We start from the raw sequence: 26,058 nt of genomic DNA on the forward strand, positions 1-26,058 counted from the left end.
TCACCTGTAAGCTGTCTGGGTCAGTAGCTGGGGCAGTGGTGCCCACTGCATGTTCTGGGAAAAGGATTATCTGCCCAGTTTGCTGCCAGCCCAGTCCCTGTATATTGCTGCTGGAAGTCTGTATGACTTGTTTTCTTGGGCAGGAATAATGACAACCTGCCTTCAAATGGAAACTGCTTGACTTGTGATGAAAATGTGTTCATTACCCATGTTAATAGTGGCATGGAAAAACACAGCTAGCTAAAATTTAGTAATTCAGAAACCTCATGTAAGTCCATTTTCCTCTGTTAAGTAGTTACAAAATTAATTGTTCTTTCTATACCTGCCCACACAGAAATTGGTGCTTCAAGAAATGAAATGACCAAAAGGCAGGTAGCTCAGAGGGAGAAGAACTGCCTATAAAAATATATAGACTGTTGTCTAAATTCTTCATGGGAATAGATTTGTGTGTCAGTTAAATGCTTTGCTTGGTATTTCAGGCTTAATGAGACAGCTGCAAAATTCACTAAAATCTATTTCTAGAACATTGTCTAGAAAATGTTTAAAAGTTATGTTTCATGATGGATTTTTAAAATTGTGGTAAAATATACTTATAAAATTTACCATTTTAACCATTTTTAAGTGTATAGTTTAGTGGTATTAGGACATTTACACTGTTGTACTACCATCTTTACTCTCCATTCTCAGAACTTTTTTCTTATCTCAAATTCAGTATCCATTGAGCAGTAACTCTTCATTCTTCACTCCCTCTGGCCATGGTAACCACTATTCTCCTTTCTGTTTTTTTTTTGTTTGTTTGTTTATTTATTTATTTATTTATAAATATGGAACGCTTCACGAATTTGCGTGTCATCCTTGTGCAGGAGCTATGCTAATCTTCTCTGTATCGTTCCAATTTTAGTATATGTGCTGCCAAAGCGAGCACTCTCCTTTCTGTTTATATGAGTTTGATGATGAATGTTTTCATTCCATGAAATTCCATAGTCATTGTTCAAACCAATATATAATACCAATTTCTATGTGTCTACAGGGATCACCTCTTTTAGAAGGACCCCGATGTAACTAAATGCATAATTGCCTTATATTGGGAAGTGGTAGACACTTCTTGTTAAGGATTTGAAACCATCCAATTTAGTCACTGCTCCTAGCCATTACTAACCTTACATGCTCACCCTGAGAAAGATCATCTCTCTCATTTAGAAGAAACCAATAACTCTAGAAAATTACTTTTAAGTGACAGGAGATAAAATTGATTTCTTGAATATGTGTTGTCATGTGCTTGGTATTCCAAACTTCTTAGCACTCTCCACTGATAAAGGCAAAACTAATCAGGAACAGTTACTTAATATTTTTAATACCTCCTAACTTATCAGTATAATATCATTGTTAACACTGGACAAACTGCAAAAATAAGCACATCTAAACTTAAGGATTCAAAATGGCTTTTCAGTCATTTAATGAGTTTTGGAAATTTTGGGAATTTGAAGGGAAGTGTTATCTTCACCAAATGACTTGTTGTTTGTTGCTGTGGGTGCATCACTGTATTCAGAAGACTAAGGAATGGAACAGGAGATGCAGCCCCATGAGAGACTTACATTGGCATAGATGCTTAGAAGGCAGCCACAGAATGGGCATATTAGGGCTTCCCTAAAAGGAACACATAATTTTGCAATCACATCCTCAATGGACATTAGGGAAAATTTCCTGAGATAAGTAAAATAGTGGGTGCTGAAGGCCGCAAAACACTTATAGGTAGGCCCCCCCCCCCCCCCCCCGCCAATAAAAAAGCAAAAAACACACAGCTAAGTTCTAGTCCTTAGGAACATTTCTGTTCAGTAGATCTGTGGGATGTAGTCATGTGGCTGTGGTAACTCATATATATACCTATAATTCTTTGAGCTTCTCGTAGGGAGAGTTCAGATGGATTCATGGACTGTTATTATAGACTTAAACCTCTAGTATGTTTGATCTCGTCCACAGAAACTAAAACTAGTATTTTAAAGTTGTACACTTTAAAATTATCTATATGGGGTCCATATGTAATATTGCTTTTCGCTTACATTATAATAACTTTTACTAATAGATGTAGGTATTCTACTTACATTTAAATGTACAAGGACAGACCTGGCTGGGTGGCTCAATTGGTTGGAGCGTTGTCCTGTACACTATAAGGTTATGGATTTGATTCTGGTCAGGGCACATACCCAGCTTGTGGGTTCAATCCCTGGTTGGGGTGCGCATGGGAGGCAACCAATCAATGTTTCTCTCCACACTGATACTTTTCTCTCTAAAATTAATAAACATATCCTTGGGTGTTGGTTCTGAGGCCTCTTGGGAGGTACTCTGGCGCAGGCCAATGTCAGATGCTGCCTGTGACTGGCCCTGGGCAACCTGTTTAGAGCTATAAAGCAATCCACAGTTTGGGCTGCCTCTTCTGGGCCTGGGTATGCACAAGAAGGATCAGACTGTGCACCAAGGTTTGCTTTTACCAGCACTGGGTCTGGGGGCAGGTCAGCAAAAGTCCTAAGGAACACCGAAATCTACCTCCACTTGCCTTTGCCTGCTGGCTGTTAGGCCGTCATTGAAAGAGCCCCAGCAATACTCCATTTGCAAGATGTAGGTTTTCAGTGAGTCACTAGGTAGGGGCGAGTGGTGTTCAGTAGATCAATACAGGTTCAAACTCAGTGCCAGTGCTGGGTCTGAGGCCATTCAGTAAATGTCCCAGGGTATACCAAATCAACTGCCTCCCACTGGGTGCTTGCACACCTTTGTGGTGGGACGGGGTCTCGGAGTCATCAGGGAAAGGCCAGTGGAGTTTATCAGGCCCAAACAGATCAAGATTTGGCTGTTTAAATGGAAGGCTCTGCACTGTCGACCTTTTGACTTTTATAATTTGTAAGAAAATAAAATCTGAGGTCTCCATTATGAAACATAACATTTCTTATCTCTGGTATTGATATTTAATGATTCGTTTATCATTTTTATTCTTAGAATTACATATTGAATATATTTTTTAACAAATAAGCCTTTCTTATGAATATAATTTGGCAATTTTGCAAATATGTGGTTATTGTACATGTAAAGCCTAATAAGATACATTTCTTTCTTCCAAATAGTGCATGTTCTAGTGGGAGAGACCCATAAGTCAACAAATATAACAAAAAACTAACTTGGATGATCAGTGCTAGATAAGTAAACAGGTGCTGTGATGAGTGCTTTGATAAAACACAGTGCTGTGGGAACAGAATGGAGAGTTATTTAACATGGACAAGTTGAGCCAGAGAAGGTTTTCTCAGGGGGATTGTCAGGATGATTAGGAATTAACCAAGCAAAGAGAATGAGAGCATTTTCTTGGACTGAGGGAGCTATGTTTGCATGGACATGTGCTTCTGCATGGCTGATGTTTTTAGGGAGGTGCTGATGGGGAATCATGAGGTAGGTTAGATATTCAGGAAATAAATTACAAAGATACAAGATTTTAGATGAGTTTTAAGCAGAAAATGACCTTATAAAACTTGAATTTTAGGTCATTTTGACTGTAGTCTGGAGAGCTAGTCAGAGCTAGATGTGTTCATTGGAGAAAGAGAACTGCATTTGTGTTGTATTTTGGAAATCTAGGTGAGAAACGATCAAGCCTGAAGTAGCAGCAGTGGAGGAGATGGAAAGGGAGGCACAAATCCTAGAGATTTGGGATTTAGACAATAGGGCCTGGAAACTGATTGAATTTGAAGAATAAAAGAGGGAGTAGGAAAGGATGCCTTCCAGTTTTCTGGATTGAGTAATTAGGTAGTGGTAGCATCCACCTGTGTAGTGAATGTGTGAGGTAGTATTAGATTTTAGATATGTTGAGTTTAATGTGCCCGAGGTTCACCCAAGTGGAGACAGTAATTGGAAATAATAGAGAAAGACCATGGCATATAATTGGTAATTGAAGTCAATTATATTCACAAGTAGAGGGGACCAAGCAAGGGTATATAGCAGTGGTTCTCAACCTTCCTAATGCCGTGACCCTTTAATACAGTTCCTCATGTTGTGGTGACCCCCAACCACAAAATTTTTGTTGCTACTTCATAAGTGTTATTTTGCTACTGTTATGAATCGTAATGTAAATATTTGATATGCAGGATGTGAAAGGGTCGCTCGACCCCCAAAGGGGTTGCGACCCACAGGTTGAGAACCACTGGTATATAGTAAAGGGAGAAGAGTACAGAGCCAAGGATGGAACTCTGTGGTCACTGACCCATCAGGGATGTTGGAGGATGTGGGTCTTGAAGGAGGCTAAGTAGGAATATTTAGAGAGGTGTGAGGAAGGCCAGACGAGAGGACATAAAAACAGAGGGAAGACAGTTTTGAAGAGAATGTGATTAATAGTATCCAACACTACACAGAGTTTAAGTAAGATAAGTGCTGAAAAGTGGCCAGTGGATTGAGTAAATGGGAGGCCTTTGGTGACACCATTGAAAATAGTTCCAGGGGAGTGGTATAGCAGAACCTAGATTCATTGGTTAGAGTAGTGAAAGGATAAGAAAATGAAGACAAGAAGTGTTTGATGTTTAAGCCTCAGTGACTTCTTGAGAAATATAGAGATGAGGCAATACAGAGGGCGCTGTGGCTGCACGGGGCCTTCAAGAGAGGGAGTGCTTTTTGTTTTAGTAGGATAAATTTGAGCAGTTTTGTATTCTAAAGTGAATGAGTCATAAATTGTTGGCTTAGGCAAGAAGACAGCTCTCTTTTACATTGAAGTAGGATGCCAGTGCAGTTAAGATTAAGTGTGTGCTAGGAGGGGTTGAGGTATGAATTGGAAGGGTTATTATGTGGTCATTTTATATCATTGCATAAAGAATGATAGGTTATTTAAAGCCAAAGTGAACCATGCCATTTTGTGGCGAAGAGAAACTTTGATGATTAAAATTATATCTATATATCTATATATAGATATATAGATATATATACACACACACACACACACACACATAGAAACAGTATTTGTATTGATTTTAAAGAAGGGAAAGGGAAAGAGAGATAGAAACATCAGTGATTAGAGAGACTCACCCATCCGCTGCCTCTTGCTCTTGCATGCCTCCTTCTGGGGATTAAGCCCGCAACCTGGGCATGTGCCCTGACCAGGAATTGAACCACGACCTCCTGATTCATAGGTCAATGCTCAACCACCGATCCACACCAGCTGGACAAAACTTCGGTGATTTTGAAATCTTTAAACCCTAGTGGAGGAGAATCTGTTACTTAATAATATCATAGATATTCACTTTTATTTAAAGAACCTTGGTAGAAGATGAATTAGAAACTTACTGTGTTGTTTTTTCCTTCTACCAGAGGGTTCGCTCAAATTATATTCTTGTCATTGGCATTTTGGAGCTTGAGGACAACAGAACTATTGCAGCATGAATTTTTAGAACCAATTTTGACCACAGTGAAGTTACTGTGAAGGCTGAAGGTCAAGAGTATGATTGATTGGGTGATTAGAATTCCTTTTAAAACAAATTAGAGGTGTTAGGTTTGCCAGTGGCGAAAAGTATTACAAGGAAGTGAATCTCATCAGCATATAAAACTTCTCAGATCATCAAAAAGTGTTTCATATTTAACATATAAATGTGCACGTGCACACACAGGAATGACCTGCATAGGAATTTGTTTGTGACATTTTGCAATGTAGTATCTAGCCTGATTTTTCTGTTAAATAAACATAATATACAGGCACTAGATTGAGTATATATTTGATTTTTAATATACGGACTGGTACCTTAAGTATTGAAAACAGTTATCAATTCAGTTTAATCTACTTTTTATATTTGTTTTTTTATGTGGGGTCTTATAGGGGACTGGATTTTTGATCAGGCATTTGTGTTTGGGATCCCCTATTAGGAGACAGAAGGGACAGGAAGTAAGCAAAGACCAGTGTTTAGGAAGGTAAGGGACAAAGAATGGAGAAGGTTATGTCGTTTGTGTATGTGTGTGGGCAGGGTGTCTGTTGTCTTGGAGAGTAAGGTGAGGTGGTAGTCTCTGGGGAATTAATATTTCTCAGGAACCTAATACATGTCAGACATGCACTTTCATGTACCAGTATATTATATCCTTACAATGATGTTGGCATGGTAGATATAGAAATTATTTGTACTTTCAAAGGAAAAATTGAAAGGAAGTTAAGAAGATGTTAAAAAAGAACTTCTAAAAGTACAAGAAAAATAGTGATGATGATGATTGTTAGAGCTGGACATTATTACTTTAGTGGTACCTCTTATGGTATTTTTATTCTAATTTTTGGGGGGGATGGAAGGTAGAGTATTAGATAGAATCAGAAAAGTTCAAGTTGGTTATCAAGTTGGGTACATCCAAGCTAGTTGAGCTCTGTACTTTTGGGTATGGTTGGAAATTTTTATAAAAGGTTTTCAAAAAATGATCAAAGAAGTAAAATAGTCTTAGTTGTGATAAAACGTGAAAGAGTATTTATGAATGAGCAGGGGGACTTCCTTCAGACCTATATGATAGATTAGCCTGTGAACCCATTTTTGAGGCAAAATTATTAAGAAACCATTTAGCAAATAAAGGCAATAAAATCACTGTTTTAAAAAAATGTGGTAATTACAGCTCAATGTGCGAAGACTCTGCAAAAATTAGGTAGTTTCTTCATCTTTACGCAATTGCAGTGGAATTTCTGTCCCAATGAAGGAGCATTTATACTAGAAGGAAGCCAAGGCTTAGAAGGAACTACAAAGGCAGGAAAATAAGATACTAGCTAATGTTTTGGGAAGGTTACTCTGTGCAGGGCACTCTCTAAATACATAAGAACTATTTAACCCTTACAACAACTCTACGAGGTAGGGACTATTATTATTTATTTTTATTTTGTAAAGTGTACAAGGCATAAAAGTTACTTTCTTAAACATATTTATGTGTGTAATGCAGTGGCATTAACTATATTTACTTTGTTTTGTAAAGTATCACTACCATTCATTTAAAAACGTTTTAATTTCCCCCACTAAAACTTTGTGTTCATTAAACACTAACTCCCCATTCCTTCCTCCTCCAGCCCTTGGCAACCACCATTCTATTTTGTGTCTGTATGAATTTGACTACTTTAAGTACCTCATATGAATGGAATCATACAGTGTTTGTCCTTCTGAGACTGGCTTATTTCACTGCAATAATGTCCTTAAGATTCATCCATGTTGTAGTACCTGTCAAAATTTCCGACCTTTTTAAGAATGAATAATATTCCATTGTATGCATATACCACAATTTATTCATTTATATGTCAATGGGCACTGGTTGTGTTTCCCTTTTGGCAATTGGAAATACATATGTTGCTATGCACTTTCATGTATATTACATCCTTACAATATGCTATATAAATATGGTTGAGTTCCTGATTTCAATTCTTTTGGGTATATGTAGTATATGCTAATTCTATGTTTAATATTTTTAGGAACTGCCATACTGTTTTCTACAGTGGCTGCACCATTTTACATTTCCATCAGCAGTGCACCAGGATTCCAATTTCTCCAGGTAGAGGGTAGTTACTACTCTTATTCAATATTACAGAGAAGGAAAAGAGGTTCAGAGAAGTTAAATGAGCTCACATAACTACCATGTGCAGATATGAATTTGAACCCTACAGTCTGACTCTAGAACAGCCGTGGGCAAACTATGGCCCGCGGGCCGGATCCAGCCTGCTTGAAATGAATAAAACTAAAAAAAAAAAAGACCGTACCCTTTTATGTAATGATGTTTACTTTGAATTTATATTAGTTCACACAAACACTCCATTCATGCTTTTGTTCCGGCCCTCCGGTCCAGTTTAAGAACCCATTGTGGCCCTCGGTCAAAAAGTTTGCCCACCCCTGCTCTAGAACCTTTGATATACAGGTGTTAAGATGAAGCATAGGGACACTATGCCTAATACAGTGTTGGAACTTGGATTCAAATCCAGGCAGCCTGCCTTCAGAGTTCATGTAGTCAAGCACTCTTAGATTTAATAATTGGTCTTCCTTTCTGTTTTTTTGTTTTGTTTGTTAAAAGTGCTCTTGAAAAAAAATGCCATATTTTGTAGAAAAATATTAATTTTGTTTTTTTTGTTGCTTTTCTAAATTTATGTTTTAAACTCTTCTGTTACTTAAAATGTATTTAAAATCCGTGCAATTTATTTGATTTTTTTAAAAATTTAAATTTCTTGGATAAATTTTGCTTTTAAATGTTTTGAATAAATCCACATTGATTCTCGTGTAGTTTATAATACATTTGCTACCTACCCCTGCCAGAGTTTCAAATAAAAGCAAGCAAAACTATCTATAGCTGGATTTAAATTGAGGGTTTTCAATGGTAAACATTGAGGACTTTAAAAAAAAAATTCAATAAAGTAAATTTACCAGCTTTATCAACAGAGGAGCAATAGCTAGGAAATGTACCTATTCCTTTAATCCCTGTGTGTATTTTGCTAAAAGGGTATGTATTCTCTGTCAAGGACTGGGCATCAGGTGGCTTTGTGGCATTCTGAAAATAGTGCTATCTCTGGGCAATGCTGGTTCGGCTGGGCCCATGTGTCAGTTCATGTTGCAGTTTGTCTCTAGCGCTTCTTACATTTTTCCAGGGAGGTGCCACTGAAAATACAGATTGAGGGGCCTCCTTGAGCCCGCTCATCTGAGCAGGCCATGTGGGTCAGCGACCTCTTCTAAGCTGCATTTTAAGAGGGGGTTCTGGGTGTTCATGCGCCCTAGCTCCTTTCCCAGTGTTGAGGAGAATAGCTCATATAGCACACTATCATAGCTGGATGTTAGTTATAGACAAAGACTCCTGATCCTAGCATTTCAAGGGCCCACAATTATGCTAAGAAGAACTCTGATCTGCAAAGTATCTTGAGAATAATCTCTAATTTAGTGGTTTCCAACCTTGGATGTACACTGAAATCTCCCTGGGGAGCTTGAAAAAGGAATGGAATGGAGGCCCACCTCCAGAGATTCTGGTGTAACTGATGGTATGTGCCCTGGATATTGGGATTTTTTAAAAGCTTCACAGATAATTCTGATGTTCATGGTGTCAAGGTATAGGATCATTGCTCCAAATTCTCTTGAGTGCCTTGTTATTTGGGCTCTTGAGATTTTTGCCACTACAAAGATACAGAAATGTCTGTTCTCAGCATGTCCTTATTAGTGGGATTGCTGGAATATATTCCTCAAATACCAAGGGAATTTCTCCTATTTTGTTTATTTGTGGTATAAAATTATTTTCATATCCTTATGGAATATGCCTAAATACTCATGTAATTTAGTGCTGGTTGCTGTAGAGCACAGAGCTCATTTACTTCGTAGAGCCTTGAATTTAGAGATAGAGGAAAGACAACTATTTGCTCCTAGGTTTCAATGAAAACTCCAGGTCACTCTCTGATTCTAACGGTAGTTTCATTTTATAGACTGGAGACTGATGATGTTTGAGCTACAATTTCTGTAGTTCCTGAAGGCTTCTTGCTTATACCCTCACCACCTCTAGCACTTGCCCTTTTATGCATTTAAATACTTGGCCATATCATTGCTCCAGGAAATCTGGCTGTATCTTTGAGTAAACCATAGTCAATGTGAGGATTCTTTGGTAGAGGAATGATTTGTCTTAGTCTCTCCTGGGCCCTGGGAGTTTGTTTAAAAAGACAGTAATGGGTCTGGCATTGTCCTCCCTGTGTTGGACTGTGGCTTTAAGATTATTTGGTGTAAAGTTCATCATAGTTTAGAGATGAGATTTGGAGTTTAGGGAAACAAATATTCTTGCTTTGATTTTGTTTTTAAAATGAGTGTTTAGGTATAAAAATTTAAAAACTTTGTCCTTGTTTGTCGTACAGGTTTCCACCGTGATCCTGTTATCTGAAAGTAGGGTTGTTCCATGAAACCTTTCATATGCCAAAATGGTGTAAAGCAAAGAAGCAATTACCATTAATTTATGTGGAAAAGTTTTGAGTATTTTCCAGGTTGGCCACAGAGCTGATACGGCATGTAGGGTTAAGTAGCCCAAGTTTAAATCAGTTTCCATCTGATGATTAATGTTTGTTAGGATTGAACACTCTTTCTGATTTGCATCTTTTATCCCAGAGTCAGCCCAGAAGATGCCAGCCCTGCTCTCACTTTGCCTCCTGTTTCTTAGACACACATGTGTGTAGCAACACCAGACACACTCCTGTCTTCACCAGAAGTGAAAGGTGGTTTCTGCTTTCTTCCCCAGATCTTTATGAGTATTGCATTTCTTGCCACAGACATTTCTCATTGCTACAATGTGAAAATCTGAGCTCATTTATTTTAAATAAGTTATCTTATAGCCCCGTGTGACCCTATATAAATCTCTTAAACAGATAACTAAGCTGACAGCATGTGTGGTGAGCCTGGAGAATTCTCTGCCTCAGGATGCTCGTAAAGGAGGTAATTGACTGGGGTTAGCAGATGGGCACTGCTCATTTTTTGGCAATCATTGACATTGACAAGTATGCGGCACCTCCAGGGGGCTCTTCATGAAGCTGTTCTGTGCCCAGGGTCCCAGCACCCCCATGCAATCTTCCCTGGGTCAGGCGGCTGGCTGTGCTGTCCTCTTGATCCTTATGATCAAAGGCTTGCATTCCATTTTTTTTTTAAGGTTATTTTTTAGTGATACAAGTATCAATACTTTATTACAAAAAGATAAGAAATAGGAAGAGAAAAACACCCCCATTCACTATCCTAAAACAAAGTTATCAGGTTTTAAACTTTTCTCCAATGATTTTTACATAGTTGTACCTGTTGTTTTATATTTGTATTTTCCCTTATTGCTACATAATCTCCATCATTACCATTTTATTTTATTTTTTTATTCATTCAACATTTATTGAGGGCTTGCTATATGAATAAAGCAAAAATTAAGCAAAATAATACTATATGCTTTCTGTATCAAAACAACACTGTCAGTAATAAATATAAAAGACAAAATAAAAGCAAATTGAATTTATTTTGGATGACTGCAGCAAAACACACCGGTAAAAGACTCTTTACTTCTATTTCTGCAGATTCCACCTGGTTTTCAATTATTTCGATACATTGTCTCTTAGCTGGTGGTTCTTCACTTATAACAATTTCTTCAGCAATGTCCGTTGCTGGTACTGTTAATACTTGCTATCCATCTGGCATGGTCACAGTGATGGGCTGGCCTATTCCACTGGTTGGAATGGAGTGCAAATTTCCAAGCTGGATTCCATCCGTTACTATTGTGATGACTTGTTGACCCCCTGAACTAACTACTTGCTGAATTGCACCATCCACTGATTCTGCAGTAACTATTTACTCCGTAGTCACTACTGGAGTTTCTGAAGAATTGGACTAGGGAGCATATGCTTCAGCTAAGGCAGCTAATGTAGCTAATACTGATGTAGAGGAGTTTCCAAACTGAACAGTGGACACACCTGTTTCATCTGTCAGGTTCACCACCCCTCCAGGTCCAATAATAAACGTGTTCCAGCATGTGTCGTCACAGTGTCGGGTTTGTTTTGATTTGATTCTGCATAGCAATCTGTAATATCTCTGCTAAATCTTCATTCCCATTGTCTACTGAAATATCAAATGCAGTTTTACAAAATTTACTCAGCATGTGTATGTACATCAGCACCATATTTGTTTAAAAGCTCCACCACATCTTGATGGTTGTGTTCTGTGGCCCAATGTAGAACTGTCATCTTTAACATGTTTTTAGCACTGACATCAGCACCATGCTAAAGCAAAACCTCTGCTATGCTGGCATGGCTCTCAGAAGCTGACATATGTAAGGGCATTCGGTCCACTTTGGTTCTGGCATCCCTACTTACACCAGCTCGAAGTAGTACTTCTGTGGTGGAATAATGCCCACAGTGTGCTGCCAGGTGAAGTGGAGAAGTTCCCAGCCAGTCTAGTAAAATCCATTTGCCATCAGAATACGAACTTCATCATCTTGATCTGCTCGTGCAGCTTCTAAAAGCTTCTTTCCCAAATCTACCAGGATATCTGGAAAAGCTTTGGGAGCGGCAGGGGAGCAGTGGGAAGGGAGCTGATTCAAGGCGCTCCATACTGGCCAGGCTGACACGGCCCAGCTACACACACAACGCTTCAGCTGCACAGGGCGCTATTTTCCAAAAATGCCACGTCTGGTCGGCATCCAAAATCCCCACGGAAAAGTCCCCCGTGTGCGTGTGCAAGTGGTCCGCCTCCCAGCAGCCCCCATCATTACCATTTTAATGGTTGTATAACATTCTGTTGTGATGCCATCCTATTATTTATCTCTATTGTTGACATGTACATTGCTACCAACTTTTCACAATTATCCTATCTAATAAAAGAGAAACATGGTAATTAGTGTACGACCGCTACCCTTCCCTTTGGCTAATCAGGGAGATATGCAAATTAACTGCCAGCCAAGATGGTGGCCGGCAGCCAGGCAGCTGGAAGCCAACATGAGGCTTGCTTGCTTCAGTGACGGAGGACTCCAACATTCCCCGCCTGCCTTGCCGGCCTCTGAGCTTGCAGTTTGAAACATTGTAACAAATATAGAAGCTAAACAAAACCCCAGAAACCTGCTTTCAGCTGGCCGGGATCTCAGAGCTGGAGTTACACATTGTTTCGATTATAGAACACAAACAAACCAGATACCTGCTTTCAGTAGCAGAGGCCTCAGAGCTGGAGCCAGAGCTAAAGCTGGCCCAGAATAAAAAAAGAAAAAGAAAAAAAGGAGCAGTTGGGAGCTTCAGTCACCCACCCGCCTGAAAACACCCCTCAGCCCCTCACCCAGACTGGCCAGGCACCCCAGTGGGGAACCCCAGCTGCAAACAGCCATCATCCCCTCATCCAGGCTGGCCAGGCACCCCAGTGGGGACCCCCACCCTGAAGGGTGTGTGACCAGCTGCAAACAGCCATCATCCCCTCACCCAGGCTGGCCAGGCACCCCAGTGGGGACCCCCACCCTGATCCACGACACCCTTCAGGGCAAACCAGCCGGCCCCACCCATGCACCAGGCCTCTATCCTATATAGTAAAAGGGTAATATGCCTCCCAGCACCGGGATCAGCAGAGCCGAGAGGCCTCCCGGCACCGGGATCAGCGTGACGGGGGCAGCGCCCAAACCCCCTAATCGTCCTGCGGCTCTGTGTGTGACAGGGGGCGGGGCCACAACCTCCCTATCAGCCCTGCTCTGTTCGTGACAGGGGAAGGCGCCCCAACCTCCTGATCAGCCCTGCTCTGTGCCTGATACGGGGGAGCTCCCCAACCCCCTGATCGCCCTGCGGCTCTGTGTGTGACAGGGTGCGGCACCCCAACCCCCTGATGGGCCCTGCTCTGTGTGTGACAGGGTGCGGCGCCCCAACCCCTCCCCCATGGGCCCTGCTCTGTGTGTGACAGGGTAGAGCCATAACCTCCCCATCGGCCATGCCCTGAGTGTGAGAGTTGTGGCTCCCCAACCCCCTGATCGGTCCTGCTCTGTGGGTGATAGAGCGTGGCACCCCAACCCCCTGATCTGCCCTGCTGTGTGTGTGACAGGGTGCGGTGCCCCAACTCCCCCATCGGCCCTACTCTGTGAGTGACGGGGGGGGGGGAAGCTCCTCAACCCCCTGATGGGCCCTGCTCTGTGTGTGACAGGGTGCAGCGCCCCTCCCCCCCACGGGCCCTGCTCTGTGTGTGACGGAGTAGAGCCATAACCACCCCATCGGCCCTGCCCTGAGTGTGAGAGTGGCGGTGCCCCAACCCCCTGATCCGCCCTGCTCTGTGCATAACAGGGGGCAGCGCCCCAACCCCCTGATTGGCCCTGCTCTGTGGGTTACGGGGTGGTGCCACAACCTCCCCATCGACCCTGCCTTGTGTGTGACAGGGGGCGGTGCCCCAACCCCCCAATCGGCCCTACCCTGAGCGTGACTAAGGGTGGCATTGCAACCTCTGGATCCGCCCTGCTCTGTGCATGACAGGGGGCGGCGCCCCAACTCCCCAGTCGGCCCTGCTCTGATCTTGACCAGGGGCTGCACCTAGGGATTGGGCCTGCCCTCTGCCACCCAGGAGCGGGCCTTAGCCAGCAGGTCGTTATCTCCGGAGGGGTCCCAGAGTGCGAGAGGGCACAGGCTGGGCTGAGGACCCCCCCCTCCCCCCGAGTGCACAAATTTTTGTGCATCGGGCCTCTAGTAAATAATATTGGGAAGCATTTCTTTGTGCACGTAGCTATTTCCATATACTGAATTAGTTTCTTTCTTTCTTTTTTTTTTAAATATATTTTATTGAGTCTTTACAGAGAAGAAGGGAGAGAGATAGAGAGTTAGAAACATTGATGGGAGAGAAACATCGATCAGCTGCCTCCTGCACACCTCCCACCGGGGATGTGCCCGCAACCCAGGCACATGCCCTTGACCGGAACCGAACCTGGGACCCCTCAGTCCGCAGGCCGACGCTCTATCCACTGAGCCAAACCGGTTTCGGCTGAATTAGTTTCTTATGATAGAATCCCAGGTGTGTCATTACCAGGTCAAAGAGTATGAAAAATTTTATGGCTTTTAAAACATTGCCAGATTGCTTTCCAGAGAAGTGAAACCAATTTATAATGCTCTCATTAAGTAAGTCATTGTTTTGCAGATGGCCAGCTAGGGTTAGGGATGCAGCCTCTCACAGTAAGAGGGTCCAGAAGTGGTGTATGTGTGTTTGCAAATTCGCTTGTTCATATGTGTATTGATTTAAACCTCAATGATACTCTGCATTATTTTTGCTAATAGGAATATACAATGCCAATATAATAGTCATCCATTTCAGTGTTTCATATAGCAGTGTGATAGAAATGAAATAAAACAAGTTATATATATATATATATATATATATATATACTATTTCCCTGGAATTTGAAATTTTTAAAAGTTTGCAAACATGAATTTATGAGAGCATTCAGCCATTGTGACCTAGTTCTTAGTGACCTTCTACTTCTCATGAATACCTAATGTTTTGGAGAGGAATGGGGATGGAGGAGGTTGTTAGGATAGGCAGGCTGGAAGCACTGGAAAGAAAACCTGGGCCTCTGCTCAGCATGCCTAACCTCTGCAGCAAAAATAATCTTACCTGCTGAATGGAGTGCTTGTGTCAAGAAGGATTTTGATGTCCCATCTAGGCTCAGTGGTAACAGTACTGATTAATTAGCAATTCTAGATCTTTGCCATTGCAATTTTCCTCAATTTTTTTTATATAGCCCATTGGATTGTAATATGTCAAGTACTTTAAAGTAGGGACTGTACCTTTTATTTATTTATTTATTTATTTATTTATTTATTTATTTATTTATTATTTTAAAATAATTTTTGTACCTGTCTCCTAAAGTGGTTGGCACATTGTTTTGTGTGTTATGTAAATGGTGGTTTTGTGTCTTCTGAATGAAGGAATGAATGAATGAGGAAAAGTCATACTTTATCCTCCTGGTCCCAGGTGTTCTATCAAAGCCCTGTGGGTAAATAATAGGATCCCACAATTCTTGCGCTCCTGTGTAAAACCGAAAGCAGGCTTCACAAGGGTAGAAAAAGAGGAAATTTCACCTGAGAAATTTAGAAGAGGTAATGCCAGAAAAGACTCTTGACTCATATATATTACCTCCCAGATCATCTAATGGAGTGGTTCTCAACCTTCTGGCCGTTTAAATACAGTTCCTCATGTTGTGACCCCCAACCATAAAATTATTTTCGTTGCTACTTCATAACTGTAATTTTGCTACTGTTATGAATCGTAATGTAAATATCTGATATGCAGGATGGTCTTAGGTGACCCCTGTGAAAGGGTCGTTGGACTGCCAAAGGGGTCATGACCCACAGGTTGAGAACCGCTGATCTAATGGGATATTCTTTTTTGACAAATGAAGAAACTGAGCCCATTAAGAGTGTCTTCCCTAAGGTTACACAGGTAGTGGCTGATGATTGGGAACTCAGATCTGGGTCTCTAGGTTACTGACCTAGTGTTCTTTCCACTACACTTTGTTGGGAGAATTTGGGGCACTTGTTTTGCTGCTCCCATCCCCCAGGCCCTCAACAGATGTATATATTTGGAGTGTTGTTTTTTAATATATGCCCACATTTTCCCTCTCTTATAGATACATAGAAATGTTTAGAGATTGTGACCTTGATGCAATGGTCAGACTGGAGTCCAGCACAATGAAAGCCTAGACATTTGTACTGAGTGCAAAGAGATCGTGCAGGATCAAGATTCAATTCCATACAAAGTTACAGCTTTGTGTTATCTCCAAGTTTGAATATAAATGTGTGTGTGTGTGTGTGTGTGTGTGTGTGTGTGTGTGTGTGTTTAACTTCAAAGGAAGAATGTTCATTGTTAGCTATGGTATGATTTGAGTGTGTATGTGCCATAATCATAATCCTAGTAAAACTCTCATTATGACCCATATGCACAGAGTAGAGATTTTGCAGGTAGACTTCTTGCTACTCTGTTCGCCACACTTAGTTCACATTAAAATTTCGTTATCTACGATAGCTCCATTTCTGGAGCAGGTCCTCTATCTAAATTCTTTTAAATAGAGGAAGATTAACAATTCTTCCCGATTTTTGTTTCTTAAAAATAACCAGCTTTAAATATCAGTATCCTAAAGAGGACTATTTTGTGGTGGCAAACTCTGCTCCTCCTCATGAATTTACCTACTGTAGATTTGTTTTGGGGTAAAGTTAGTTTAAATAACTTTCCATACATCATAGGGTCTTCTGAATATTTATGGGTTTATGCAGTACACATATATTTATCCACAATCCCCAATTTAGGTACATAAAACTCTTTGACTTTTAATGAGCTTTTTAGATGTGTGCAATATCTGAAACTTGTGGATAATTAGAAACAAGCAAATAACTTGGGACCATCTTTTGGAAGCAATTTAGATTATGAATGAAGCTGTAATCCTTCTGAATGCTCCCTTAATTCAAAAGGATGGCAGTTTCATTCATAGCACTCATTTTCCCCCCAGAAATTAAAGTATAAAAATTTCAGTAAGAATTTCTTCTGGGCTTTACTTACTATTAATCTGTAATAAGTCTCACAGCTTATTTTTGTGTGTGTTTCAGAAGTAGACTGGGGATTGTCTTTATTATCCGAGGACTTACTGCTTGACATTTGAGGACAATATTGCCAGCCTAGAAATACATTAACAGTGATACAGAATATTTGAGTAAGACAGCAGGAAGAACCAAGGGAATATCAAAACTTAAAATTTAGTTCATTTCTATAGCTGCTGGAATGTGCTCATTGAAGAGGGTTTTAAAAAGTAGGGTTATTCCCAGGATGTGCTATAAAGTGTGAGGCTTTTTCTTCTAGGCTGTTATTTCTTAAAGAACCATCTCTTATACCACGGTGCCAACTATTGATTTATCAGTTTTAAGGGGTCTAACCTGGACTCGAATAAAAATTTGAGTGCCTGACATGTGCAAGTGCTGTAAGTGTTGGAGATCAGTGTTGAACAAGGAAGACACAGCCCTTTTTAAGGAGCTTCTGCCTGGTGCTTCCTGTTAGGGATGGGTGGATCACCAAGGAGGACATGTCCCTGCTGCCAGAGAACTTGGTGTTTAAATGGGGCTACCATTAGGTCAGTAGGCAGACCTTGTATTCATTGGCATATTAGGGGAAGTACAAGTTGCCAGAGAGTGCCATAGGCATGGCCTCTAACCCAGATTTGGGGATTCAGGGTGGGAAAGTGTGTGTGTGTGTGTGTGTGTGTGTGTGTGTGTGTGTATAAGGTATTGAGAGTGCAAAGCAGATTTATCAGCAAAATACAAACTAAGAACCCCCTAAAACGATCCTCAGCATTACCTATATGGATAATGGATTATTAAAGGGTCACCTAAATCCCATGTTGGGAGTTCATCCTCCTCTTGTCTGGGAACTATAATGCTAGACAAATCCCTTGGCTGGAATATGCCACAAAGTCCTTCATCCAGGTCCCAGATTGCCTGTTTGCTGAGCAGTGTGAGCAGGATTTGACATTTTTAGCTGTGCTAAAAAGAGATTGCCATCAGCTAGTGCTGGTTACCCAGTTACTTCCTAAATTATTGGTAGTACTATAGTTTGCTTTTTGTGACTAACTGGTATGAGTGTGCCAGGGCATTGGGAATTATAAAGCTTCTCAGATTTCAAGGTGTAACAAAATTTGGGAACCTCGAATAAATTTATGAAGATGTTATAATTATGCTGAGGCATATGGATTTTATCCATAGAAACATTTTTGGTATTGGGGAGCCACTGAACTATTTTTAACAGTAGAGTGACTTGATTAGATTTGTAAATTTGGAAGATCTTGCTGGTTGTTTGGGAGGAAATGGATTGGGAGGCTAAGATTGGAGGCAGTGAAACAGTTAAGGGGCCTCCCTAGATAAAGGTGGCCTGATGGAAGGAAGGAGTTGGCAATGAAAAGAGGTAGATGTGTGGTAGGCAGTTAGACATGAGCAGGGCAAGGACTATAGGCCAATTGCAGAAGTTCACCAGTGCAGAATGTTCAGATACCTAGCAATGGAAAGAACTGGTAGAGCAAGTATTAGATATAAGTATTTTTAATCAAAACTTCACCTGCAAGACCCCCTCTGCATCCTAGAATGCCTCCAGTCACAGGTCAGATTCTCCTGACCATTTCTCCTCTGTCATGTGGTTAAGCCATGTGGTAGACCGCCCCCCCTGCCGCACCCCCACTTTAGAGGAGACCAAGGGGGCTGGAGGAAAGCCCCATCTAATTTCCATACAAGGACAGAAGACAACTGGCAGATTCCAATAGGTCAGTTTGAAGAAGAAAATAGTTACACCTTCTGCCACCTGCAAGGTGTTAAAAGGAGCCCTAGCCCATTTTTCAGGGCAGCTCTTTGAGCCACCAGCTCCAAATTTCTCTTTGGTGTACTCTCTGTTCAAGTGTGCTTTCTCTTTGCTTGCTTGATAAATCTTCTCTAGTGAGTTTGAGTCTTGGCTCTGAATTTTTTTCTTATCCAGAACTCAAGTACTGAGGTTGTGAGACCCAGGTCTGGTCTGACCCAACTGGTCAGATACCTGGTGCAGTTCCTGCCGCCTACAACATATGGATCCCTGAGATACTGACGGGATGGATTTAAAAGAACTTGTAAAGGATGCAGTGGGTTGGAGGACAGTGACCAGCTAGACTGGGTGAATGGGATCAGGGAGAGGAGGTATCACATGGGGGAAAGGTGGGTTGTTTCTGGTTTTCAGCAGGGATCACCAGCTCTGATGGTTTTTCCTTCCAAAAAGCCTGATTTCTCCTCAGATAGAGTTTGTATCTTGTTCTTCCTCAGTTTGATTGGCTGTTTTTTCTCTAAGGATTAATCATCTTATATATTTCATTCTCATAAGAGATCTACTGAAGGGGGATTCTCCCCAGACTTGTGCTCCATGAAAGTCCTGGCAGCATCTAAAGAGCTTCACCTCTCTTTTGTCAAGAAGAATGGCTAGTTGGGGAAATATAGTTTTCATATAATTGAATTGAGAATTTATATGACTTTTATATGAAATTTCTGTGGAGAAATTGTGAGGCATATTTTATATAGCAATCTGGAGTTTTTTGAGAAAGAAATACGATCTATATAACAACAGTTAAGTTGTGCTCTATTTTAAGAAAATCCAATATATAACAATTTTAAATGAAAAGCAGGTAAATTTGGGATGGAGGTAATTGGATGATGATTTTGCTAATGAATTCTTGGCTTTGTGAAAAGATGTACTTTAGGAATCTTTTGTAATACAAGGTTTCTATGTTTATTTAAATGACTTGGCTTTCAGGAATGATATTTTTGAAATAAGGAACACTCTACCTGGGTATTATATAATCTTGGACAAGCATTAGTAATGATTAAGACCCCTCAGGTAATGCTAGTAAGACAAGTAGAGTCTTTTACATATGTGCTGTCTGACCATTCCCCATTACTGGAGGTTTTTTAGAAGTTGTCCCATCTGTTTCCTTGCATGCTGTGCCTGCATGATGAAATCAAGCCCTAGTGAAATTTTGGTCTCTTGATATGAATATGGTTCTAGTATGTAATGAAATTCAGTCTAATTTATTTAGGTAAATGAGTAAGTTTTGAAGCCCAAAATCATAGAGGTAGATTGGAAGTTCATTTGATGGTGAGATAAAGGAGCAAAGAGAAATTATTAAAATACAAGTTGATAAAGAAAACCAACTCACAATCTGAAAAATAGTCAGACCTTAACATTAAATATTTGCAGGGAAGTATTATCTCGTCCTTATCTTTCAAAGAAAGAATAATGTAGCAGCAATAAAACATGTATTTCCCAAAGCATCGGTATCTACTGTTGGCAGTATATTATTTTGAAAAGAATTTGTTTTATTTCTAAAGAATAGATTGATTTTTGGAGAAGAGGGGAACAGACGGTACCAGAATGCCTAACACATTTGTGCTAAGCTGGTTATCAGTGCATGTGCAGAGGTAAATGACTATAATAGAAGACCACATAGGAGACTGCTTTATTTAAATAGCGTAGTTTCCCTCCTACCACCTTGCGTGGCGTCAACAAATGAGTTGTGGATAAGAAGTAAAGCAGCATATACTGTTGGTGCTCACTCTGTCTTCTTATTAGGGCCTCATTATGGAGAGGGATGCTGGTGGTTATCCAGATGCTTAATTGGCAGTCTTACCTGACTAATGGAGCCATATTCATGTTGGCTGACATCTGATTTTAGAAATTATAAGAAAAGACCATTGTAATCAAAATAGCTTGAGAGATTTTTAAATATCAGAAGTACAGCTCAAGATTCATCTAGGGTGAGTGGCACTATAGGATGGATTAGCTACTTCTCCAAACACTTGTCTGTGCTGAGTGTTTTTTTCCTGTGTTTAAATAGTACTCTCAGATAGCATGCTATAAACAAAACAGTTTAATTAAACATAGATTTTTGAAGGTTTGAATATTATGAATAAGATTGTAAAACCATCAAAACAATACATTATTTTTGAAAATTTCACAGGCCATCATGTAAAGAGCCTGGAAGTTTACACTCTTGTCTTCACAATAAGAAAATAAGCTCAACAAATTGATAATCAACAATTCTTCATAGATGCATGAGAACTGAGGTTACCAGGTTAATTGCTGTACCTTGAAATGGAGAGAGAAGGGATTCCAAGAATCACAGTTTACCAGAAGCAAAAGTCTAGGAGCAGAATCCCCCTTTCCCTGCCCCAATACATACCACCAGGACTGGTAGGAACAGTTAAATTGTAATAGGTAAGTTGCTGGAAACTTGGTATGCACAAGCTTGAGAGTTAAAAACTCCCAGGGCCCAGTATTGGAGGGCATGGAGAGGCTCTATGCTTTCATGAATCTTACTTTCAGGAGTCCCACCAGAGACTCAGAAAAACACTCTCCTTTTTCTGGCAGTGGGAGGGGGAAAGTAACCATTTAAAAATGTATCCAAAACATTGTTCTCCTTAATAAAAGCCAGCCCTTAAATTAATTTACCAAAGCTTAACAGATTTGGGGTTCATCAGAATCTGACTGACTTGGGATGAGAAATACATAATTCAGCTCCCTTTAGACTTTTGGTCTCACCTAAGGGAGGAAAAGGAAGCCAACACTTGTAAGAGTCACAGGCCAGTGGCCCAGGCTCACTAAAACACCGAGACCTAATCATAGCACAGTAGAGGGCTTCCCCTCCCCTAAACTTTACCACCACATGAGTCAGGCTCCTGGATAATGACACGGGATTACAGCTAAAAGAACTGCAAGGCTCAGACCCTATTAAAAGGAAAGTCAAATGCAACAGGGAAGGCATAAACAAGGATAGTAGAGGAAATTTTAGCTTCTGATATCCACAGCAGACAGCAAACACAGCCTAATTCCTAGCCAAATAAACATAAAACCTCACACTAAAGGCTTACTTACATTCCTTTTACACAGTACATCATGTCTGGCTTTCATAAACAAACATTATAAGGCATGCTAAAAGGCAAAACAATGTCAAGTGACAAATGAAGCATCCGAACCAGAGTCAGATATGGTAGAGATTTTTGAATTATCAGACCAGGCGTTTAAAATAAATATGGTTAATATGCTAAGGGCTATAATGTCAAAGGTGAACAAAATAAAAAAATAGTTGGGTTCAAGCAGAGGGATGAAAACTCTGGAAAGAATAAAAAGTTAATGCTAGAAATAAAAAACACTGTAACAGAAGTGAAGAATGCTTTTTGTCTCGTCAGTAATCTGGACTGGGCCAAGGAAACAGTTTGTGAGCTGGCAGATAGGTCATTAGAAACTTCCCAAACTGAAAAGTAAAGGAAAAAAAAAAAATGACGAAACTAGAACAAAATAAGAACTGTAAGACAGTTACAAAAGATGTAATATACAGGTAAATGGGAATACTAAAAGAAGAAACAGAAAAGGGGAAAGAAGAAATGTTTGAAGTAATAATGGCTGAGAAGTTTGATGTGACAACATCAAAGCACAAATCCAGGTAGCTCAGAGAACATTATGTAGGCAAATTTCAAAACATCTACACACAGATATATGAAATTAAACCTGTAGAAAAGCAAAGAGAAAGAGAACAACTTGAAGAAAGCCAGAGGAAATAAACAGCTTTCCTTAAAAGCACAATAATAAAAAAATCAGATTTTTTTAAAGAAACTACGTAAGCAAGGAAAAGCAACAGCAAAAACAACCAGCCTAAAATTTTGTATTTAGCAAAATTTTCCTTCAAAAGTGAAGGACAAATAAAGGCTTTCTCAGACTAACAAAAATTGAGGGAACTTGTTACCAGTAGATCAGCCTGGCAAGAAATGTTTAAAAAGTTCTTCAGGGAGAAGGGAAATGATATAGGTCAGGAACTTGGATCCATATAAAGAAATGAGGTTTCTCCTCATCTGTGGGTTGTGGTTTCTTCTGTGGTTCATGAAGATACAGCTCAAACTGATGAAAATTAACCCCAGGTGCTGAACAAAGTGCCAGCCCATTTGGGGGCTGCTGGCCAGTGGTGCTTTGTGGATGTTCTGGGGCTGGAAGAGGAGGCCCAGCATGAGAACTTCAGGAAAAAACAGACTGAAGAACTGAGGGACAGTAAGTCAGTCCTAAAGTGTACTTTATGAAGTAGACCATTGGGAGTTCCTGTGGTACCATCAGACTTAGAAACACAGTAATGAAGATAAACTGGAATTTGCGAATGGGTCAGTCCTGAAAGCTTTTTTTTCAGAAATTGAGACGTTATCCCCTGAAGACAGCAAAATGCTTGGAAAAGAATGAGGCCATTCAGGCAGCCCATGAAGCCTGGTGCAGGAAGGCCAGTGTTGGGTAGATGAAAAAGTGAACTTTGATTTTATTCTGTATAACAACATGGATTGCAACCTCTAGGAACTTGATGGACAAATGCCATTTCCAGTGAACCATGGCACCAATGCAGAGGCCTCGCTGCTGCAGGATGCAGCCAAGGTCTACTGAGAAATCACTGAGTGTGAGCAAGGAGAAGTCCGCTTTTCTGCTGGGGCCCTCTGCAAGACCGCGTAATGCTCTATTAGTTTTTTCCCCCATCTTCCCTTCACCATCAAAATATATCCCTACAAATGCATTCTAGAATGCTTTAGTACTTGTAGAAAATAGCTGTTCTCCTTTGGTTCTGTAGCTATTCTCACCTCAAACCACACCCAAGCGCTAGCAGAACTCAGCTGTCGATGAAGCAAAATTTATTGTAAGCTTTAGACGGTGAAGCATTTTCCCCATTGTATGCTTTGTACCTCAATATTTAATTTTTTAAATGGCTACTTTCGTTTGTGTCTATAAGTTAAGGCCTTGGATGTAGTTTAAATGGTTTGTTCTTTAAAGGAATAAAACTTTTCTGCTGATAAGGGAAAAAAGGAAAGAAGAGTGTTAGAGAATAAATGGACTTCTGGATTTTTCCCCGTGAGGAATTGGTGCCATGCCAAGCATGCAGCACCCGTGCCACAACCTATTACAGACACAGAGTATGATGACTTGCCTGTTGGTTTAAAAAAAGAAAGAGTAGCCTTCTCAACCTGCAACTGCAACCTGTACATTTAAAGATAACTGAAAAGAACCTAGTGAGTTCTCTGGCCCATGGAAGAGAGGAATCTTCTTCAAAGACTCTGGGCAAAACTGCAAAAAAGAAATGAAAATCTGATGAAAGCCATCTCTCCTTGAGTTCATAGATGGTAATAATGCACCTTCCTATATGTTATGCAACAGAACATTTTTGTTATAGTATCATTCGCCCAGTTAACTTTGGCATCATTTTGAGACAGAGCTGAAAGAAAAAGGAATTGGTTATATTGTGTAGACATTATGAGCTCTTAAAAAGCAAAAAAAAAAAAAAAAAAAATTACAGTTTTTCAAACTAGAAATGAAAAGGCCACCGAGGCATCCTCTGTGTTTTAAATTTTAATAAGGTAAATATAGATTGCTATCACGCACATAAATAAAAAGTTTTTTCCAAGTATTTCCCTTCCCCTATAAAAGTAATAATGTGTTCTTGAAACAAAAAAGTGAGAAAAACCCCAGCCATGATTGGTGTACTTCTTGCTTTGACCTCATTAGGAATGGGAATTCCAAGCACCAGTATAAGTCCCTGGCTGAGTCCCCAGTGTTTGGTCCTATTATTGAGGAAGCTTGATTTTTGGTGACTTAAGGGACTTTGACCACAGTTGGCTTTTTGTCTTTCTTGTTTGTTATTTTTTCCCTTACTGTTTTTTCTTATTTTTTACTAATTTAAATTTTCTCCTTTTACTTTATTCTTTTACTTTATTTTGTCCTCATTCTTTTTTTATTTATTTTTATGTTTTTCTTTATTTTATCATTATCTTATTTTTTCTGTTTTTCTCATTTTTTATTTTTGAGTAGTTTTTTGGCAGTTTTATTCTGAGACCCATTTTTCCCCTTTTCCTATTTTAAATTTTTTTCTTCTTTATATTTTTATCATATAATTTAAAAAATTAGCCCTAGCTGGTTTGGCTCAGTGGATAGAGCATCGGCCTGCACACTCAAGGGTCCCAGTTTCGATTCCGGTCAAGGGCATGCACCTTGGCTGCGGGCACATCCCCAGTGGGGGGAGTGCAGGAGGCAGCTGATCGATGTTTCTCGCTCATCGATGTTTCTAACTCTCGAACCCTCTCCCTTCCTCTCTGTAAAAAAAAAATCAATAAAATATATTTAAAACAAAAATTTTTTAAAAAAAATTAGTGTTATTAGCAGGTCACTGTGCTGCTTGGGCCTATGGCCATCTCTACTGAGGAGGAGACCCATATTGACAATTTCTGGCTCCTCAAGATTATTGGCCAGGGCAGCTTCACCACGTGATGGCTGGGTACATTATGACTGGGACACAGGTCACTGTGAAGGTATTTAGTAAGAGCAGTATAGCTTTTCAAGCTTCCAGGGACTATTCCTTGAAGTCCAAAGCACATAGACCTTGAATCGCATTACCCTAATATTGTGAAACTATTTGAGATGATCTAGACCCAGGAAACACTCTGATCATGGTGTATGCTAGTGGAAGAGAGACCTCCAGGACAATAGCTACATGAATGAGAAAGAGGCTTGTGGCAAATTCCACCAGATAGTTTCTGCTGTGTAGTACCGCCATCAGAGGGTATTGTCCACAGAGACCCAAAGCCAGAGAACTTTTTGATGTTGACCTTAATGTCAGTGTTGCAGACTTTGGCTTCAGGAATGAATTCACCATTGTCAGTAAAAGGAATACCTTCTGTTGCAGAACCCGATCTACTGTACCCTGGGACTGTTCCAGAGCCATAATTACGTTGGACCCTTGGTGGATTTATGGGGCCTTGGAGTTCCTTTTTTTATGATGGTTACCTGATCTCTGCCTTTTGAGGAAGACGAATGCAGAATAAACAATGTTTCTTTCCTCATATCCATAGAGAGTGAAAACCTGCTTAAGAAATTCCCTATCCCCAACCCTAGTGAGAAGTGCATTTTAGAGGAAACCATGAAGGACCCATGGATAAACGTGGACCCTGAAAAGAAACTGAAACCTGACATATAGCCACTCCCTGACTATCAAGACCCTCAATAGACTGAGTCAATGCTGTGCCTG

General features: G+C 40.3%; 1 protein-coding gene, 1 non-coding gene and 2 pseudogenes across 9 annotated transcripts in view; 2 read left to right on the plus strand and 2 right to left on the minus strand.

Annotated features, from left to right (window-relative positions):
- The window catches only part of FARS2 (phenylalanyl-tRNA synthetase 2, mitochondrial), a 591,973-nt gene that overhangs the window by 56,914 nt on the left and 509,001 nt on the right, over nt 1-26,058 (plus strand). For 2 of the 8 annotated variants that reach the window (XM_059688517.1, XM_059688522.1), the window contains one exon: nt 7,445-7,531. The exons of 5 other annotated variants lie outside the window; for them this stretch is intronic. The gene's annotated coding sequence lies outside the window, so the exon portion shown is untranslated. Of the gene's footprint in view, nt 1-7,444; nt 7,532-10,348; nt 10,416-26,058 lie in introns of all 8 variants that reach the window. One more of the 8 variants, XM_059688516.1, reaches the window with a different exon arrangement.
- On the minus strand, nt 819-925 carry LOC132232009 (U6 spliceosomal RNA). The gene has a single exon (XR_009452173.1). It is a non-coding gene; the product is annotated as a U6 spliceosomal RNA (small nuclear RNA).
- Nucleotides 10,865-20,666, minus strand: LOC132229702 (GA-binding protein subunit beta-1-like; annotated as a pseudogene).
- LOC132229392 (ubiquitin carboxyl-terminal hydrolase isozyme L1-like) lies at nt 21,615-23,498 on the plus strand (annotated as a pseudogene).

The sequence above is a fragment of the Myotis daubentonii genome, chromosome 3 (genome assembly GCF_963259705.1).
Source record: "Myotis daubentonii chromosome 3, mMyoDau2.1, whole genome shotgun sequence".
Lineage (NCBI taxonomy): Eukaryota > Metazoa > Chordata > Mammalia > Chiroptera > Vespertilionidae > Myotis > Myotis daubentonii.